This window comes from Bufo gargarizans, chromosome 10 (assembly GCF_014858855.1).
Source record: "Bufo gargarizans isolate SCDJY-AF-19 chromosome 10, ASM1485885v1, whole genome shotgun sequence".
Classification (NCBI taxonomy): domain Eukaryota; kingdom Metazoa; phylum Chordata; class Amphibia; order Anura; family Bufonidae; genus Bufo; species Bufo gargarizans.
Genome location: NC_058089.1, coordinates 22,865,673 through 22,884,201, shown reverse-complemented (window position 1 = coordinate 22,884,201; position 18,529 = coordinate 22,865,673).

Here is an 18,529-nt window from a genome sequence, read left to right as displayed (position 1 = left end):
CGATCTTCTCACCTCTCTCACAGGAGGGACCGTGACAGGCAATCTCTGTGGGATCTGAGCCTTGTGCCAGGTTGGAGGCCTGAATCTGGGAGGACTGCTCTGTCCTGTGCTATGCCGACTGGTTGTGGATTAACAACCATGATCAAAGGTGACTGTTTTTGCTTTCGGAACGGTCTGGGTGTAAACGAACACCAATACTACAATTGAATTGTCATACTGTGTACTTGCAACAAGTGTGAATATATGCTGAAGTTTTTGAGTTATAAACTGGTCTTTGCCTCTATACTGCGTCCGCTAACCTGCCGATCAGAGAGAACCCCCACAGAAATAGAAGAGGCTTTGTCCTCCACCTTTAAGCACCTTATTTTCTTCTACCTTTACAATTTGTTCTAACTGTTTTAAGAAGTCTGGATGTATCTTCCTTATGGAAAATATACCTCTCTTCCCCCACTGTGACTTCAGAATCGGAGTCAGAAGAATTTGAATTATTAATAGAGATAGGCTCCATAGGTTCATCAGATGCTGACGACTGAGAAAGCTCTTCTCTTCTAGGTCTTTTGTGCACCGAACCTCTGAGAGAGGACTTTATTTCCTCAAAGGTCTCCGCTAACTGTTCACAGAAACAAGATAAGAAGCCTTGAGGATTAGATGGAACAGAAGCTTTGTCTATAATCTATGTCTGGACTTTCATTTCTTCTTCTCTGCTTCTTGTTTGAAGTCTCCAGGGTTAGACTGGACATCTATAAAAAACAAAAAAAACATTAATATCCCACAAAGATATAGTGGAGAGAGGGGGATACCCCTGGTACCTTAAAACAGAGGGTGCTCTGCTGCCTAGCACGCTGGTCTGCTCAGGACACCCACAGCAAGCGAATGGCATGCAAGTCTCACGTCACTAGCGAGATTGCGCTCAAAATCTCTCAATACTACGCCATCCGGCCGGAATGCAGCCTACTACAGCCTACTACGGCAGACGCAGAGGGCGTGTACTGGAGCGAGGCATAGCTAAGCAAACTCAGCTAAAAAGTAAAAAAAAAAAAGCTATGCGGGCTTCCAGACAAACCGCGATACCAGCGGTGACTATGATCCCTGGGTAATAAGAATGGGGGAATGGGAAAGAGTTAGAGATAAGAAAACAACAGTTAGCAAACAAAATATTACTATTAAGCAAGAAACTAAAAAAAGAAATACCATGCTGTAGGTACAAAGGCAGGGACAGAATACATTTTCACTAGTATGTGGTATCAGGGGCGGTGTTTTATACTGTTGTTAATTGTTGTTAACCATTTCCATGCTGATTGTGTATGTTCTGTCCTAATGCAGAGTTAGAATAAATCAACCCTAGGTGTTGACGAGGACGATAAGGAAAAGCCTCGATATGGCTATTTGAACGGAAAACTAAAAAAGTTACGGCTCTTAAAATGTGTCGAGGAAAAAACTAAAATGCAAAACCGAAAATGGGCTTCATCTTTAAGGGGTTAAAGCGCTGACTCAATATATTCTTTTTTACTGCAGGTATAGTAATATACCGTAGCTAAAATCAATCATTAGCACAACCAAAAAGTCTCTGAAGGTGTAGTCCTGGCCTAACCCGAAAATTGTCTCTCTATCGCCACCTGCTGGTCAACGCTAGGAGAAGCAATTATGGTTTATTTGGAGTCAAAAGACAAATCTTTTTAGGGCCCATATTCACTCAGTTTCGGCGCGGATTACTCACCAAAAAACACCAGGAGGTTGCACTTAATATTGCGTTCAATGGGACATGTCCTCTCTTGAAGGTTTCCACCAGGCAGATTCAAAATACTGTGTGAACAGCTCTTAAAGGGATTATGTCAGCTAGTTTGAGCCTATACAGCGGAGGACATGTGCTGCTAGATCGCCACTAGCACATCCACAATATACATTTTCCATCGCTCTGACTGCTTCTATTCAATCAAAAAATCAATTTTTTATATATATGCAAATGAGGCTAGTAAGGAACCCAAGGGGCTGTTACCAACGTTTTAGGAGCCTAGCCACACCCACTGTGAAGGAGCCCAGCACCGCCCCGAATCTCCTCCTTGCTCCCCTGATGTCACATAGTTGAAGTGCCGTAATCTCTCACATGCCAGCTAGCGCATGCGCAGTTCATTCCCTGAGGCTGATGCCAGCATCGGGAAGGAACACTATGCCAGCACACTCACATGCAGCATATTCGCGCATGCGGGAGAGTACAGCGCTTCAACTCTGTGACATCAGCCCCCCCCCCCCCTACCATGCAGCGCCCACTTTTGTAGACCTGGCGTGAGCGGGGAAAAGTCTCAGATTGCGCGCAAAGAACTTTTGCGCCACAATCTGCGCCAGAAATATGTCTAATATAGACATATTTCTGTGAGTAAATAACCCCTATAGACATGGCAAAAAAAAAATGGACAGTGCAAAAAAGGTATGTCCACGCATATCGGACACTCTGCTGATATGTTCTCAGTGAACGAGACCCTGTGGATATATCTGGTGAATAATAATGTAATTAACAAACTGTGACCAGAGTGTTCTGTAGCCGTTGGTTCAAACCTGTAAGGCCTCTTTCACACGGGCGTCACGGATTTGGGCCGGATAGGATGCGGGTGTGTTGCGGGAAAATGCGCGATTTTTTTCGCGCGAGTGCAATGCATTTTAATGAGAAAATTCAGCATTTTTGGTAATCAAACCCGTACCTGGACTTCTTCACAGAAGTTCAGGTTTGGGTTAGGTGTTGTGTAGTTTTTATTATTTTCCCTTATAACATGGTTATAAGGGGAAATAATAGCATTCTTAATACAGAATGCATAGTACAATAGGGATGGAGGGGTTAAAAAAAAATATATAATTTAACTCACCTTAATCCACTTGTTCGCGCAGCCCGGCTTCTCTTCTGTCTTCTTCTTTGAGGAAAAGGACCTGTGGTGACGTCACTGCGCTCATCGCATGGTCCGTCACATGATCCATCACTGTGGTGATGGATCATGTGACGGACCATGCGATGAGCGCAGTGACGTCACCACAGGTCCCTTTCCTCAAAGAAGAAGACAGAAGAGAAGCCGGGCTGCGCGAACAAGTGGATTAAGGTGAGTTATATTTTTTTAATTTTTTTTTTATCCCTCCATCACTATTTTACTTAGCTTTCTGTATTAAGAATGCTATTATTTTCCCTTATAACCATGTTATAAGGGAAAATAATAATGATGGGGCCCCCATCCCGATCGTCTCCTAGCAACCGTGCGTGAAAATCGCACTGCATCCGCACTTGCTTGCGATTTTCACGCAGCACCATTCACTTCTATGGGGCCTGCATGGCGTGAAAAACGCACAATATAGAGCATGCTGCGATTTTCACGCTACGCACAAGTGATGCGTGAAAATCACCCCTCATGTGCACAGCCCCATAGAAAAGAATGGGTCCGGATTCAGTGCTGGTGCAATGCGTTCACCTCACGCATTGCACCCGCGCGGATAAATATTAAAGAGGCCTAAGAGTACGGCTACACGGTCAGGTTTCCTGATGCAGTTTTGAAAGCCAAAATCAGGAGTGAATTCAAAAAAGAAGAAATGTCATTTATGTCCTTTATACCTTCTCTCCTTTTATGATCCACTCCTGATTTAGGCTTCCAAAACTGTATCAGAAACCTGACTGCGTGGCCGAACCCTAAAGATGCCCATAAGCCACTGCCAGACACTTCTGGTGGTGGCTTATCTTCCGAAAGAACAAATGGATGGGGTGAAAAAACTAAATTTGCCTAAATTTTCCTTTTTCTCTTCCAACAACATCTGTCAAGTTGAGAACTCCCCATACACATGAAACTATTGCCTGGTCACAACTTCAGCCAACAATACCCTAATGCAGGGGTGGCCAACCTTACAGACACAAAGAGCCAAAAAAAAAACAACAACGTATGACTACCAGGAGCCACAAGCTATACATTTACACACGAGTCACAGTATTTTGCGCCCTACAAGATTTAGGTTTTATCAAAGAAAAATAAGAGAAAAAAAATATTTTTCATCTGATCTGAGGTCTGATAAAAATATTTTTTTCTTATTTTTCATTAGCACAGAAAAAAATAAAAAAATATTTTTCCTCTGATCAGACTCAATCCCCAATCCTCATCTGACCTAAAATAAGATCCCCAAACCTCATCAGACCCCCAAAATAAGACCCCCAATGCACGGATCAAACAACACAAATCAGACTCCCAGTGTCAGACCCCCAGTGCTCAGATCCGCCCCCCCCCCCATAGCTCAGATCCCCCCCCATGCTCAGATCTCCCTCTTCTCAGATCTGAACCCCCCCATGCCCAGACCTGACCAACCCATGCTCAAACAAGACCCCCATGCTCAGATCTGCCCCCCATGCTCAGATCTGACCCCATGCTCAGATCTTCCCTTCATGCTCAGATCTAACCCCCCATGCTCAGATCAGACCCCCATGATCAGATCAGACCCCCATTGCTCAGATCAGACCCCCATTGCTCAGATCATGTCCCCCCCCATGCTCAGATCAGACCCCCATTGCCCAGATCAGGACCCCCCCCCCATGCTCAGATCAGAACCTCCCATGTTTAGATCAGAGCCCCGTGCTCAGTTCTATAATTTTAAAAACTCTCTTCCCTCTCCTGATCAGGCACTGGGCTCCTGCTCGGGCACCTGCTACTCTGCAGGTCTGACTAGTGATGTCCGGATCATGAACGAATCGTTCTTTTGAACCGATTCAGTTCACTGATCCGGAAGAGTCGGTTCCTCTGACTGAGCCGATCCGAATGAAACGGCTCAGTCAGATCAGCATACAGGCAGCAGCAGCCAGCGTAATAGCCCCGCCCTCCAACCAATCAGAGGCAGCCAGTGGACGCTAGCCCCGCCCCTCCCCGCCCTCCAACCAATCAGAGGCCGCAGCACTGACTCCCAGCACAGGGGGAGTCGCAGGGACTCGGAGAGTCGGCTGAGTCTATTAGTTAAAAGAATCGAATGAGTCAGAGACTCATTCGATTCTTTTGAGTTAAAAGAACCGTGAGTCACCGAGTCCCTGCCAGGCTCTCTGCTCTGCGGCTCCTTGTAAGTCCGTCCGGGGGGAAGGGGGGCATTAATCTAGCATGTAGCAGAGCTGTATGTGTACTGGGTGCATGCAGCAGTGTAGCACATGCTACACTGCTACATGCACCCTGTACACACACAGCTCTGCTACATGCTGTAGCAGAGCAGGAAGTCTGGTAGGGACTCGGTGACAATTCTTTTAACTAAAACTCTCAATTATCACAGTCTGCTCACTGCAGCAGAGCTGTGTTTGCCAGGAGCCAGTCCCTCCTGACCTTCGGTTCACTTGAGAGCCGACTCAGCAAGTTAACCGAAGATTCGATGAGCTGAGCATGCGCATTGATCTTCAGTTCACTTGCTTCTGCCGGCTCAGGAAGTGAACCGAAGATCCGATTCATGAATCGGTTCATTTGAATGAGCTGATTCAAATGAACCGATTCATTTGAAAGATCCGAACTTCCCATCACTAGGTCTGACACGCTCTCCACTGTGACCTGAAGAGCACAATGCCAGGTTATAGTGCGTGTCTCCGCGTACTAGGTTCTCACACTGTGTGCATCAGGACGTAGTGGAGAGTGAGCTGGAGCTGCAGTGCTCGATCAGGAAAAGAGAGCTGAGCACGGGGTGGAGAGTGAGCCATCTGACTGCTTCCCGGCTCCACAGCTAGAGCCGCACTTGAAGAAGCAAAGAGCCACATGCAGCTCAGGAGCCACGGGTTGGCCAGCCCTGCCCTGATGTGTATGGAGCCTTCATTCTTAAAGCTGCTAATCTGTTATCATGGTTAGGGCGCGTGCACATGAAGGGAGTGCTGTTGCGACGGCGAGCAGGTAAACAATGAACAGAAGGCAGTGCTGGCACGGCGCGTGCCTTCTCTTCAAGCAGCTGAGGATAGCCCATCAATAAAAATACTGTAACTTGGACAACCCCTTTAATTATATTTTTGGAATGTCTCCTGCGTAAGGGCATAGATGGCATTTACTGGGCATTTACTGCTGATAACATATAATTGTCAGGATTTTGCAATTATGCAAATAAGGCTGCAAGTCAAAGAGAATGATAATTGCAACCTTTGGCACTCCAGCTGTTGGGGAAACTTCCCAGCATGCTCCATTCATTTCTATTAGAGTTCTGAAAAGAGCAGAGCAAGTATGCATGCTGGGAGTTGTAGTTTCACAACACCTGGAGTGCCGGAGGTTGCCTACCCCTGCTATATAGGGTTATCCTACGACAAACACTTATCTACTATCCACAGTACAATCATGCTAACGGAGGTTGGCAATCACGCATGACTGCAGCCACTCCAACTTTCTGGGAGTGTCGTAGACATAACTGAGCGCTTGTTCAGGGCAGGTTTATTGAGATATTAATTTATCAGTACTGCAATAGACCTGCCTGTCCAGTGGTCGGGCACCTAAGGACCTGATGCTCAAGACATCAGGTCCTTATGTTCTCAGACGTTAGCCATTTATGAACCGTCCCGGATCCTGCGGGACAGTCTCGGATTTCAGTGGATGTCCCGTGGTCCACTCCTGGTACTCTGCCAGCTGTCCCTGTGTCCATAGGAAGCAGAGACAGCTGCCTGTAATGATGAGGTAAGAGCTGCCAGTCGGCTCCCTGCTCCATCATTCCTCCCCTCTGTCTGCGCTCCACACTGCAGGTCTGGGTAGGGGCGGGGCCGGTCTGAAGTTGTTTTTTACTGCCTGTGAAGGAGGCACTTTACTGGGCATATTACTGTGAAGGGGCACTTTACTGGGCATATTACTATGAAGGGGGCACTTTACTGGGCATATTACTGTGAAGAAGGCACTTTACTGGGCATATTACTGTGAAGGGGGCACTTTACTGGGCATATTACTGTGAAGGGGCACTTTACTGGGCATATTACTGTGAAAGGGGCACTTTACTGGGCATATTACTGTGAAGGGGCACTTTACTGGGCATATTACTGTGAAGGGGCACTTTACTGGGCATATTACTGTGAAGGGGGCACTTTACTGGGCATATTACTGTGAAGGGGGCACTTTACTAGGCATATTACTGTGAAGGTGGCACAGCTGAACACATTATTGTGAAGGGGGCACAGCTGGACATATTACTGTGAAGGGGGCACAGCTGGACATATTACTGTGAAGGGGGCACAGCTGGGCATATTACATTGAGGGGGCACAGTTGGGCATATTACTGTCAGGGGGAACAGCTGGTCATATTACTGTTTTGGGCACAGCTGGAAATATTACTGTCAGGGGGCACAGTCCTAGGCATATTAATGTGAGGGGGCACATGTCAGGGCATTGCGACTGTGAGGAGGCGCATATCTGGTCATAATCTGTGAGGGGGCACATTTCTGTCATAACTACTGTGAGGGGGCACATATCTGTCATAACTACTGTGAGGGGGCACATATCTGGGCAATGCTACTGTGAGGGGGCACATATCTGGTCATAATCTTTGAAGGGGGCACAATGCTGGCTTAACCAGTGTGTGGTGGCATAATGGGGAAATAATTACTATGTGGTGGCATTTAGGGGACTGGTTCGATTTGTTTAGCTTTTTAGATATCTTTTGGGCAGAGTTAGAGGTCTGGCCTAGTGCTGAACAAATTTGCCTTGTGTCCCTCTTCCTTCTTTTCTACAGTTGGGAGGTATTCTGATGGATTGCAGGGTGGTCGTAACCATGGAAACAAACAGTGTATAATGTGATGGAAAAATGAATCCAGATAGCAAAGGAGGCAATATGGACAATCACAATACATTAGTAAGTGCCTTGTATTAACTTTCTCTGCGTGATAAATACTGAAGACAACCCCTTTAAAGCCAGAATACCCCTTTAATGACTGAACAAATAGTAAAACTCATGCTGATGGTGCCTGAACACTTACAGATGCACTTGCTAAGGCACTCTGACCATAGATTCCACCCTTCCTTGTGCCACTGGTTGGGATACACAGCCCTACGGCATACTGAATCTTTAGAAGGTGGCATCAGTTCACATGAGCACCCAAAAATGTGACCGGTCAAAAATTAGACTGGTGAGGTCCTAGTAGCTCGGACCACCACCAGTACTAAAAACAATACAAAGGCAACTCCTTATTAAATGGATCAACGTGTAAGGTGTATGTAAGGAAACCTGGGACATAGAATAGGCTCTAATAACTATGCTCTCTTTCCTTGAATCTGGAGAACCCATTTATATCAGTATTAGGCTACTTTCACACTAGCGTTAATATTTTCCAGTATTGAGATCCGTCATAGGGTCTCAATACCGGAAAAAAACGCTTCCGTTTTGTCCCCATTCATTTTCAATAGGGACAAAACATAACTGAACAGAACGGAATCCTCCAAAATGCATCCCGTTCCATTCTCATACCGGAGAATTTCTTTTCCATCCTGGGATGCGGAGCAAGACGTATCCGTCATGACCCACAATACAAGTCAATGGGGACGGATCAGTTTTCTCTGACACAATCTGACTTTCAATGGAGTTCATGACGGATCCGTCCTGGGTATGTAAAGTAGGGATCGACCGATTATCGGATTTACCGATATTATCGGCCGATATTCAGGATTTTGAACACTATCGGTATCGGCATCTATTTTGCCGATATTCCGATAGTGTATGGGGAACACAGATTCGCGCTGCTAACAGCGCTCTCCGTGTTCCCCTTAGCAGCCCATGGGAGAAGGAGCAGTGTCTCCTCCCCCTGTGCTGCTGCTGCTGCTGCCGCCAATGTAAGGACAGGGGACAGGAGGAGGGGAGGAGCTATGGCCACTGCTCCACCAATGAAGATTAATCTCTCATTCATTCATATACAGGAGGCGGGAGCTGCAGGATCACATAGCCGGCTCCCGACCTCTATGAGCTGTAGCTGCGATCTGCGGTAGTTAACTCCTCAGGTGCCGCGGATCGCAGCTACTGCTCATAGAGGTCGGGAGCCGGCTATGTGATCCTGCAGCCAGCTCCCGCCTCCTGTATATGAATAAATGTGAGATTAAGCTTCATTGGTGGCGCAGTGCGCCCCCCCAAGCCCCCCAGTATCAGACATTGGTGGCGCAGTGCGCCCCCCCAGTATTAAGCATTGGTGGCGCAGTGCGCCCCCCCTCCCCCCCAGTATTAAGCAGTGGTGGCGCATAGGGCCCCCCCACCCCAGTCGCAGTGCGCCCCTCCACAGGATCCCCTCTCCCTTGCTCCTCCGATCGGAGCCCCAGCAGTGTAATGCTGGGGCTCCGATCGGTTACCATGGCAGCCAGGACGCTATTGAAGCCCTGGCTGCCATGATAAGCTCCATGCTGCTGTGTGCACAGAGCACACAGCAGCAGGGACAGTGTGAGCTCCTATTCACCCTGATAGATCTCTATCAGGGTGAATAGGACAAGGGCTCTAGTCCCTAAGGGGGCTAAAAGTTAGTTAAAAAAAAAAGTTACAAAAAAATAATAAAAACACCAAAATATTAAATATAAATGAAAAAGAAAGATTTACAAAAAAAAAATATACACATTAACAATAAACATTAATTTTCAGCAGATTTGTGGGAATTTTTTATTTTTTTTTCAAAAATGAAAATTCCCAGAATATCGGTATAAATTATCGGCTATCGGCCTGAAAGTTCACAAATTATCGGTATCGGTATCGGCCCTAAAAAATCAATATCGGTCGATCCCTAATGTAAAGATAATACAACCCGGTCCGTTCATAACGGATGCAGATTTTGTATTATCAGTAAAGGAAGCGTTTTTGCTGAACCCTGCCGGATCCAGCAAAAACGCTAGTGTGAAAAGCAGTCTGCAAGAGACCTTTTAGATGATAAGGGAGTCTATTGTAAGCCTATCTCTCATGCATTTACAGACTCCTACATACGAGGAGTCAAGTAACGAGGTTCCAATTTGCTGAAACGCTTGGTATGCACGTTACATCATACTTCTCCTCCAACTCTCATCTTGTACCCTTGATAGTTTGCTTCCCTCCCACTGCACTCAGCAAAATCAAAAGTCACCAATGTCCCTAGTTCAGCTAAATCTGAAAGACATTGACATCTCAGGAGCTGGTATTTATTATAGGAACAGAACCATGAAATTAAAGGCAATGTTGGATCCATCACAAGGCGGGCACCAACGGTGCCCAATGGACATTGACTTTAACCACTTCAGCCCCGCTAGCTGAAACCCCCTTCATGACCAGAGCACTTTTTACACTTCGGCACTACACTACTTTCACCGTTTATCGCTCGGTCATGCAACTTACCACCCAAATGAATTTTACCTCCTTTTCTTCTCACTAATAGAGCTTTCATTTGGTGGTATTTTATTGCTGCTGACATTTTTACTTTTTTTGTTATTAATCAAAATGTAACGATTTTTTTGCAAAAAAATGACATTTTTCACTTTCAGCTGTAAAATTTTGCAAAAAAAACGACATCCATATATAAATTTTTTGCCAAATTTATTGTTCTACATGTCTTTGATAAAAAAAAAATGTTTGGGCAAAAAAAAATGGTTTGGGTAAAAGTTATAGCGTTTACAAACTATGGTACAAAAATGTGAATTTCCGCTTTTTGAAGCAGCTCTGATTTTCTGAGCACCTGTCATGATTCCTGAGGTTCTACAATGCCCAAACAGTAGAAAAACCCAACAAATTACCCCATTTCGGAAAGTAGACACCCTAAGGTATTCGCTGATGGGCATAGTGAGTTCATAGAACTTTTTATTTTTTGTCACAAGTTAGCGGAAAATGATGATGATTTTATTTTTTATTTTTTTCTTACAAAGTCTCATATTCCACTAACTTGCGACAAAAAATAAAAAATTCTAGGAACTCACCATGCCCCTCACAGAATACCTTGGGGTGTCTTCTTTCCAAAATGGGGTCACTTGTGGCGTAGTTATACTGCCCTGGCAATTTAGGGGCCCATATGTGTGAGAAGTACTTTGCAATCAAAATCTGTAAAAAATGACCGATGAAATCCGAAAGGTGCACTTTGGAATATGTGCCCCTTTGCCCTCCTTGGCATCAAAAAAGTGTCACACATCTGGTATCGCCGTACTCAGGAGAAGTTGGGGAATGTGTTTTGGGGTGTCATTTTACATATACCCATGCTGGGTGAGAGAAATATTTTGGCAAAAGACAACTTTTCCCATTTTTTTAAACAAAGTTGGCATTTGACCAAGATATTTTTCTCACCCAGCATGGGTATATGTAAAATGACACCCCAAAACACATTCCCCAACTTCTCCTGAGTACGGCGATACCAGATGTGTCACACTTTTTTGCTGCCAAGGTAGGCAAAGGGGCACATATTCCAAAGTGCACCTTTCGGGTTTCGCAGGCAATTTTTTACACATTTTGATTGCAAGGTACTTCTCACACATTTGGGCCCCTAAATTGCCAGGGCAGTATAACTACCCCACAAGTGACCCCATTTTGGAAAGAAGACACCCCAAGGTTTTCCGTGAGGGGCACTGCGAGTTTCTATTTCCCATTTTTTTATACAAAGTTGGCATTTGACCAAGATATTTCTCTCACCCAGCATGGGTTTATGTAAAATGACAACCCAAAACACATTCCCCAACTTCTCCTGAGTACGGCGATACCAGAGGTGTGACACTTTTTTGCAGCCTAGATGCGCAAAGGTGCACAAATTCCTTTTAGGAGGGCATTTTTAGACATTTGGATCCCAGACTTCTTCTCACGCTTTAGGGCCCCTAAAAAGCCAGGGCAGTATAAATACCCCACATGTGACCCCACTTTGGAAAGAAGACACCCCAAGGTATCCAATGAGGGGCCTGGCAAGTTCATAGAATATTATTTTTTTTCGCATAAGTTAGCGGAAATTGATTTTATTTATTTTTTTCACACAAAGTCTCACTTTCCGCTAACTTAGGACAAAAATTTAAATCTTTCATGGACTCAATATGCCCCTCAGCAAATACCTTGGGGTGTCTTCTTTCCAAAATGGGGTCAGTTGTGGGGTGTTTGTACTGCCCTGGCATTTGAGGGTCTCTGCAATCATTACATGTATGGCCAGCATTAGGAGTTTCTGCTATTCTCCTTATATTGAGCATACAGGTAATGAGATTTTTTTTCCGTTCAGCCTCTGGGCTGAAAGAAAAAAATGAATGGCACAGCTTTCTTCATTCACATCGATCAATGTGGATGAAAAAATCTCTGCCAAAAAAAAAAAAAGGAGGGGAAAGGCGTCTGCCAGGACATAGGAGCTCCGCCCAACATCCATACCCACTTAGCTCGTATGCCCTGGCAAACCAGATTTCTCCATTCGCATCAATCGATGTGGATGAATAAATCATTGCCGGGATATTTTTTTTTTTTTTTTTTATATATATACAAAGTGTTTGCCAAAGCATAGGAACGCCGCCTCCTCCTCAGCTCGTATGCATCGGCAAACGTATCTGTCACTGCAGAGGAGAAAATCTCGTCTTGCAGCGCCGCATACACCGACTTGCGTGTAATCTGACAGCAGCGCAATGCTTCTGTCAGAATGCACTCCGGTGCTGCAGCTAGTAGATCGGTTGGTCCACCTGGAAGGTAAAAAAAGAAAAAAAAAAAAAAGAAAAAACCAGGCCACAACGCAATAATTTTATTAACTTTGGAACAGAACATGTAAACTTTAACTTTTTGAACTAAACATTAACGTGTTTGCTTACTGGTGTTTTTTTTTTATTTTTTTTTATTTTTTTTTTACCTTTATAGAACAAACCTCTCCTTCCCCATGGGTCAATGTGCAAAGCGCAAATCGCCCAAAGATGTGGCGAAGTGCGTTATGCACTTTGTCCCAGGTGAAAGGAGACGTTTGCAGCAGCTGTGAGTGAATGGGCCCTAATAGCCCTGTGTGCCTGTCCTGGTGAGATGATCCCTATGCTAGGTGTACCTGTGTGTGGTACTTCCGGAAACACTCCCCTAAGCATAGGGCAGGGTGGTCAGGACAGTCAGGACAGAAATAGCGGGTGTCACGCCTTATTCCACTCCTGCTACAGACACGACATCTTTTTCGGGGTGACGGGTGGGTTGAGGTACCAGCAACGACATTGGGGAAATGTCGCTCGTGTAGACGGCTAACTACACTGGTGGATGGGGCCACAGAACCTCCTGGGTACAGGAGGTTCGCGATGATCTCTTCCTGAAATTTGAGGAAGGATCCAGTTCTCCCAGCCTTACTGTAGAGAACAAAACTATTATACAGAGCCAATTGATTTAAATATACAGACACCTTCTTATACCAGCGTCTGGTTCTGCGGGAAACTAAATACGGAGACAACATCTGGTCATTGAAGTCCACCCCTCCCATGTGAAGGTTATAGTCGTGGACTGAGAGGGGCTTTTCAATGACACGGGTTGCTCGCTCAATTTGTATTGTCGTGTCTGCGTGAATGGAGGAGAGCATGTAAACGTCACGCTTGTCTCTCCATTTCACCGCGAGCAGTTCTTCGTTACACAGTGCGGCCCTCTGCCCCCTTGCAAGACGGGTGCTAACGAGCCGTTGGGGGAAGCCCGCGCGACTAGTTCGCGCGGTACCACAGGCGCCAATCCGTTCTAGAAACAAATGCCTAAAGAGGGCCACACTTGTGTAAAAATTGTCCACATAAAGATGGTACCCCTTGCCGAATAAGGGTGACACCAAGTCCCAGACTATCTTCCCACTGCTCCCCAGGTAGTCAGGGCAACCGACCAGGGGCTCCAGGGTCTGATCTTTTCCCTCATAGACACGAAATTTGTGGGTATAGCCTGTGGCCCTTTCACAGAGCTTATACAATTTGACCCCATACCGGGCGCTCTTGCTTGGGATGTATTGTTTGAAGCCAAGGCGCCTGGTAAAATGTATAAGGGACTCGTCTACGCAGATGTTTTGCTCTGGGGTATACATATCTGCAAATTTCAGGTTGAAATGGTCTATGAGGGGCTGAATTTTGTGGAGCCGGTCAAAAGCAGGGTGGCCTCTGGGACGGGAGGTGCTGTTATCACTAAAGTGCAGGAAACGCAGGATGGTCTCAAATCGTGTCCTGGACATAGCAGCAGAGAACATGGGCGTGTGATGAATCGGGTTCGTGGACCAATATGACCGCAATTCATGCTTTTTAGTTAGACCCATGTTGAGGAGGAGGCCCAAAAAAGTTTAAATTTCGGAAACTTGGACTGGTTTCCACCGGAAAGGCTGGGCATAAAAGCTTCCCGGGTTAGCGGTTATAAATTGTGTGGCATACCGGTTTGTCTCTGCCACAACTAAGTCTAAGAGCTCCGCAGTCAAGAACAGCTCAAAAAATCCCAGGGCCGAACCGATCTGAGCTGTCTCAACCCGAACTCCAGACTGGGCGGTGAAAGGGGGAACTACAGGTGCGGCTGAAGTTGGGGACTGCCAATCAGGGTTTGCCAGCACCTCTGGGATTCTAGGGGCTCTACGAGCACGTCTTTGCGGTGGCTGCGACGGGGTCACTACTGCACGTGCCACCGTACCAGCTTCAACTGCCCCTCTGGTGCTCGCTACTTCACCAGGTTGTACGGCAGTGCTGGTACTAGGTCCAGGAAGGGCTGGGCTGCTGGTGTATGCCTCACCACGTAATCCGACAGCACCAGCCCCACTCTGCTGCTCTTGAAGCGGATCCTGCGCAACCTGCGGTCTAGCGACACGGGGCCGGGTACGCCTGCTGCTATCAGGGACCTCAGCCTCCTCGTCCGAACTTTGGGTCAGAGAGCCACTGCTTTCTACAGGTTCGTATTCTGACCCGCTGGATTCATCAGATGAGGGTTCCCACTCCTCATCCGACTGGGTCAGAAGCCTGTAGGCCTCTTTAGAGGAATACCCCCTGTTTGACATGTGGGCAACTAAATTTAGGGGTATTCCCTGAGACTACCCAAGAAAAAAAAAGCAAGCCTGTCTTACAAATGGGAGGCTAGCGAAGTACCGGAGGCCGCTGCGGTTGATAAAAAATATCAAAACTGATTTTTTTATCGCCGCAGTGCGTGTAAAGTGAATGTGCAGCAATCAAAAAAAATATATTTTTTTTGTCACTGCGGTGGGGTGGGCGTGGGCGAACGCACGTGTGGGCGACCGATCAGGCCTGATCGGGCAAACACTGCGTTTTGGGTGGAGGGAGAACTAAAGTGACACTAATACTATTATAGATCTGACCGTGATCAGTTTTGATCACTTCCAGATACTATAAAAGTACAAATGCTGATTAGCGATACGCTAATCAGCGAATAACGGACTGCGGTGCGGTGGGCTGGGCGCTAACTGATCCCTAAACTACCTAACCAAGGGGCCTAAACTATACTGAAACCTAACGGTCAATACCAGTGGAAAAAAAAAGTGACAGTTTGCACTGATCACTTTTTTCCTTTCACTAGTGATTGACAGGGGCAAGAAGGGGTGATCAAAGGGTTAATAGGGGTGATCTGGGGGCTAAGTGTGGTGTAGTGGGTACTCACAGTGATGTGTGCTCCTCTGCTCCTCTGCTGGAACCAACCGACCAAAAGAAGGAGCAGAGGAGCACAGCAGCCATATAACCCCATCATATTTACTAATATGATGGGTTAAATGGCTGCTGATTGTTTTTTTTTAAAATCAGCAACCTGCCAGCCAATGATCGTGGCCGGCAGGTTGCTGACGAAATACTTTGCTGCGAAATGCCAGCCCGCGATGCGCATGCGCGGGCCGGCTGTGACGTAATCTCGCGTCTCGCGAGATGACGCGCCGATGCGTCCAGGAGGAACAAATCAACCACCTCCCGGACGCATCGGCGCGTTAGGCGGTCGGGAGGTGGTTAATGGGATCTTTCAGGGTTCCATCCTAGTCCCCGTCATTCTGCCGCTGCTATTTCATCTGCCATTTTGAAGGAATTTGCAACGGAGACTCCTAAAGTAGACGTGAACCAGACCATTCTGCTGATCTCTGCCATCAGTCCTCTAAGTCCGAATCAGCCGGTGTTAGATTGGAAGTAAAGTTGGTCCAGTTTAGTGCTTTCACTAAGAGAAACAAAATAAGAGTATTGCAGGTTTGATACCTTTTAATGGCTACCAAAAATAGAAGTAATGTTACATAGCGAGCTTTCGAGACACCACCAGTCCCTTCATCAGGCGTACTACAAGAATATATGAAGAAACAGCAATATATACAATAAGAGACATGGGGGAATGAATGGACCTTTGAAAAACAATAGAATATCAAAGATCTTGAGAATGAGTCCTTAATTATCTTACAGATAAGGGGTGTGAAAGTTTTATGGTCTCTAAATTGATGTTATCTCAGAGACCTGATGCCCCAACTATGTCTATAGAAGACTCTTTAGATCTTGTAGTGTGTCATAAATCCCGGGGACAAATTCAGTTCAGTATTTAAAGGGGTTGTCCGGGTTCAGAGCTGAACCCGGACATACCCTTATTTTCACCCCGGCAGCCCTCCTGAGCCTGGCATCGGAGCATCTCATGCTCCGATGCGCTCCCGTGCCCTGCGCTAGATCGCGCAGGGCACAGGCTCTTGTGTTTACAATAACACACTGCCGGGCGGTAACTTCCGCCCAGCAGTGTGTTCGGTGACGTCACCGGCTCTGAGGGGCGGGCTTTAGCTCTGCCCTAGCCGTTTTACTGGCTAGGGCAGAGCCAAATCCCGCCCATCAGTGCCGGTGACGTCACCGGGGTTCCTGTCAGCCCCATGGAGAGCCCCGGTACGTCACCGGAACTCAGAAAAATGCCTTTGCCCTGCGCGATTTAGCGCAGGGCAAAGGAGAGCATCGGAGCATGAACTGCTCCGATGCTCATGTCAGGGGGGCTGCCGGGGTGAAAATGGAGGGATGTCCAGGTTCAGCTCTGAACCTGGACAACCCCTTTAAAGTGTCAAGTAATGTTATAAATTTGTATTCCCAAATTCTTCTAGCTTTTTGGGATTTGAAGTTACCTTTTAATATGAGAACTTTCATGTAGTCTTCATTGTGTCCTGGGCTACAGAAATGCCACAGGAAAGTGTAGCTTCTTCTCTTTAATCGTGTGGCGGTGGGACCTCATCCTTGCATTGAGTCTCTGTCCTGTTCCCCAACGTAGAGGCCTCCAACAGGACATTTAGTGCAGAGAATCAGATAAACAACATGTAGAACATGTGAATGTCCCAGGGATCCTATAGTCCTGCTGTGTGTTGGGGATCCAGATCTTATCTGTTGTCATTATATGGGAACAGGTTTTGCATCTTCTCATATTACAGGGATGGGTTACTTTTTCTGTGGCCTTGAACTTGATCTGCTCAGAATATTCCTTAGATTTGGAGGTTGTCGGTAAGCTAGAAAGGGGGGATTTGGGATGATTGTTTTATAGTCGTTCATCCTTACGTAGGACATGATGTAATTTTTTGGCAGTTTTCCTCAGTACCTCTAGTTGTGGGCTGTAGGTCACAACCAGAGGTACGCGCTGGTTCTGTTTCTTTTCATTGTATTGGAGAAGTTGACTTCTGGGGATCTTGGTGGCTCTTGTGATCTGATCTTCAATTGTAGAAGGATGATAGCCCTGGTGTAACAATGTCCTTTTTAGATGTTGTAAATGCTCATCCCTGTCTGATGGGCTGGAACAGATTCGGTTATATCTGATGGCTTGACTATAGATAATGGACTTTTTAATATGTTTGGGGTGGAAGCTGTCCCATTTGAGGTATGTAGGCCGATCAATAGGTTTTCGATACAGGGATGTCTGTTTTGATCCGTCTTGAAATTTTATGGTGGCGTCCAGAAAGCTGACTTCTGTGTGTGAATAGTTGAGGGTCAGGTTTATGGTGGGATGGAATTTGTTGAATTGTTCATGAAATTTTATCAGTTCATGTTCAGAGTCGGTCCAGATTATTAGGATATCATCAATTAAATGGAAGTAGGCCAAGGGTTTTTTGGGGCAGGATAGCAAAAAGTCATTTTCCAGTTTTGCCATGAAGAGATTTGCATATTGCAGTGCCATTTTTACTGCCCATGGTGGTCCCAGTGCACTGTAAATATATCTCCTTGTCAAAAGAGAAAAATAGTTATGGGTGAGGATGAAATTGGTCAGTTGTAGTACAGAGTCTGAGACGATCCTGAGCCAATCTGTGTCATTAGTGTGGAAGAGGCCTTAGGGTAATTCAGGGCAACTTTTCTGCCCGATAATTGCTAACGAGCGTTCCTATGAATGCTTGTTAGCGATCATCTGGCAGTCTAATGCAGCCTCCAATTGCCTGATAAACAAGCTCGTTTATCGGACAATTCAGATCTTTCAGCACGTTGAAAGATAGGGATTTGCCGGCACCAGATCGTGCCGAAACACCGCCCTCCTGCATGGGGATGAGCGATGGCATAGCTATGTGACGACTGCCGGGAGGGAAGTGTTCCCTCCCGACAATCGCTTGCAGCATCGGGGTGTCTAATCACCCTTTTCTCTGCAACTGCCACTCATTTTACACTTTAATTGACAGGACCAGGCAGTGTAAGCATCATCAGACCCGGCCTGGTCGATCAAAGTGCAGAGGGTG